We start from the raw sequence: 3,821 nt of genomic DNA on the forward strand, positions 1-3,821 counted from the left end.
AAAATGTAATTATAATTTTATGCTTATAGTGCTAAAAGATGATGCTAATATTTGGAGAAGTTAATAAATGAATTAAAATAATTAATGATTTAGTAAAAAATTTAATGAAAACAATGATATAAGATGGAATTGAAAATTGTTGACACATCTTTTCATAATTTCCTAAGAGATTGAGCAATGACTAGGGTCACTACAATGACTAGGATCACTACAATGACTAGGGTCACTACAATGACTAGGATCACTACAATGACTAGGGTCACTATTTGTCCACCATATTTATGCACAATTTTAAGCGGGTCAACCAATTACTGATAGAGAACATATTGTATAGAATGATTTAATATTACTTTGATAATTCATTAGATGACCTCGCCACTTAATCTATCCATTCATTCATTTTTTTTCCCAAAAGCATTTACTGGATTTTTTTTTTTTTTCACTCATTTTTTCCATCAGTAAAAAACAAATTCTTTGACCTCAATAATTTCCCTCTTTCTTTTTCTCTCCCTCTCTCTCTCCCTCTTTCTCTCCGTACCTCCTTCTCTATTTAATGATATGAATTGAGCATAGAAGAATATCAATTTTTTTTTTTTAAATGATTTAAATTTAAATGATGTTGATAAAATATTTCGTTTGCAATATTTGGATGACATCGAAATTTTCGCCTAAAAATCAAATTGTTCATTATCAAATTACAAAATTTCAATATCTTGTTAATTTTGAATTATGTAAATTACTCAATGCAACATTTTGCGGTATGATAGCAAAAGTATAATTCAGCATAATATACTACTGATTTAAAACAAAAAATAAAATAAATGAAACTGATTAATTGTCATTACGATTGCCATAACATGTTTTTGTAAGCATCAAATCAGTATTTTAAAAAAATGACATAAGCTTTCCGCAGTCCGCTATATAATCGATTGCGGAATGATGGTGGTGTATTTGATTGAGTGATAGTTTCCGGTACGAGATGATATTCAGGGCATTATTCAGGATACGCTTCAGAATCATGATTTGCATTTTATCCATTACCAAATTTGTTAATTTGAATGCCATAGATGAAACAGAAATTTCCGCCAATTAATGCATGCTTGAATTATTAATTTTGAATGCGGAAAAATTACTTTATGGTAGTTTTAGGAGCTAAAACTAAACATCGAACTGTTCAAAAAAAAAAAAAAAACTAAAATTGCTTCAAATATTTGCATATTTTGTTTTCGTTAATTAATTAATTAATTCAGCTTTACTTATGTGATCAGTTTATTTATGCATTTAGTTCTAACAAATATTCCATTTCATAAAAGTGAAATTCTGCTAATTCTTGAATGAAACAAACTCTGTGAAAGAAATTAATCTGAAATAAATATCAGTAATTGTTATTAAATGAAATTTTAAATATTAGTAAATTCGATTAGACATTATAAAAGAAATTTTCCATTTTCTAATCATTATTATTATTAAAATTTTAAACTTGAAATTTAAATGAAAAATATGGCGCAGTAATTGTGAGGATGAATAACAAAAACGGAAAGTAATTTCACATGCTTGCCGGAATTGCAAATTCCGGTATAGAAAATGCGACAGATTTTTACATTGAAAATTAACGCATACATTTTAGTTTCATACATTTCATCTTTAAGTATTTTTATTGATTTAGAATGACCTTCAAATTCTGAACAATAAGTTTAATTAGTCGTAATTTTGAATTCCTAAATTAAATTAAAGTTTAACGAATTTTCCCTTTTACTTAAAGTTTTTTTTCCAGTCATGATTTTTAAATTACAACACTTTTTTAGAATGAATGACACAAGGACAGATATCGAATGATTGTATGGTGACAGGAAATGGCATGAACAACCGGTTATTTGCGTCATTCTTTGCCACCGATTTCAAAAATTATCCAGTATTTCTTTTTTTCCATCATCAAATAAAGTGCTAAAATTTTTAACAGTCATTTTGAAATGTCATAGCATTATCGCAAGCTGAATACTTTAAAAATAATTTTTTAAAATAAAATTAAAAAGAATTGAAAAAAATTTAATTTAAAAAGCAACTGATAAAAAATTTTAAAAAGAGTTAAAATTTAAATTTAAATTTTTGAAAAAATGACGGACAAATATGAGGCAGAAAAATTGACCTATGTAGTATTATAAAATAAATTAATTAATGAAGGAAATTTCGATTCATTTTGAATTTGAACTTGAAATGGATTCCGTCAATGATGTCATTTCAGTTCACAATGTATTCTAATTGTCACCATGTGAAATCGTCTTTGTGAGATTTCAACGTAATACATTGACGTGTAACTTTTGATCGATTAATTTGAAAAAAAAAAAGAAATTTGCATTGTTATTGTATGAAAATTATTAATTAATAAACTGAGTGAGAAGAATGAGAGAAAAAGGCCAAATGGACAGAAAAGATTTCTATTGGTATGGCCATAAATTAAAATTGTCAAATGCTTGGCTTAAATTGTTTAGTTAACAAAATTTCATGCTAATTTTTAACCATTTCAATCTTCCTTTTTTTTTTGAATGAATTTAATTATTAAACTAATCATAAATTATTATTTTAGGAAGAAACTGAATGAAATATTGAAAAGATGCATGAAAGGAAGCTTAAAGAAGTTAAATGTCACATAGCTATGATAATAGCATGACCAGGGACATTTTTAAATTATATGACTTATCTGTCCACTTATTCAATCGTATTCTGCTCCTCTTTCCGGACATACATCATTCATTTGACGCAATAAAGAAGTTTTTTTTTTATTCAAAAAACATGTAATCTCTTTTGTCATCGATATGGTGACATTTCGAAACTTTCCCTCTCTTTTTTTTCTCGCTGAAATTTATACATAAATAAATTATTGCTTCGAGTGCATTGCACATCGTAGCGACAATTTTCAAAAAAAAAAACTTCCAGAAGTTTTTGAAAAAAAAAAGCAGTTTCATTTCTATAAGAAGCTTTTGATTTTCATTAGTAATTGATAGTTGGCATAATATTTAGGGAATTATAGGTAATTCAACGAGTGATTGTTGGAAGAAATAGGTAATTCAAGGATTCAACTTATTGTAAATTATAATTTTTTACAAGCACAAATAGCTAATTTGAAATGGAATGAAATTTTTAAAAAATTAAAATTTCTAACTTATCTGAAATAAAATATTTCAATGGATAAATAAGTGAAATAAATTTGAAATTTTATTGATTAATTATTAGATGGTAAATTGTAATGTATGAAAATACGCACATTTCAAAACTTTATTGGAAATGAAATTTTTGTTGTATTTTAATAAAAATTGAAATCGACCAATATAAATAAATTTTTGATGAAATATTCATTGGTCCAAATAAACGATCCATCATAGAAATTTTAGTATCACGTGACAATAAGCAAAAAATAAAAAAATCATTTAAAAAATAAAAAAATCATTAAAAAAATAAGAAATCATTAAAAATTCAAGAAAATAAGAAATCATTTAAAAAGAAAAAAATATAAAAAAATAAGAAATCATTTAAAAAGAAAAAATTTAAAAGATAAGAAATCATTTAAAAAGAAAAAATAATAAAAAATAAGAAATCATTTAAAAGAAAATAATCATTTAAAAAATAAGAAATCGTTTAAAAAGTAGTAAATCATTTTAAAAATATAAATAATTCGATGATTCAATGATTTCAATATTTTCGAGCTTCCATTTTATTTCAATCGCTTTTCCGAATTGTTTCTTTTGTTTTTCGACCTGAAAAAACTAAAAGAAAGAACTTGGAATGCTAATGACTCATCCGTCGTTGTCTCATCGTTAGGTTTT

The sequence above is a fragment of the Loa loa genome (assembly GCF_000183805.2).
Source record: "Loa loa unplaced genomic scaffold supercont3.163, whole genome shotgun sequence".
Classification (NCBI taxonomy): Eukaryota; Metazoa; Nematoda; class Chromadorea; order Rhabditida; family Onchocercidae; genus Loa; species Loa loa.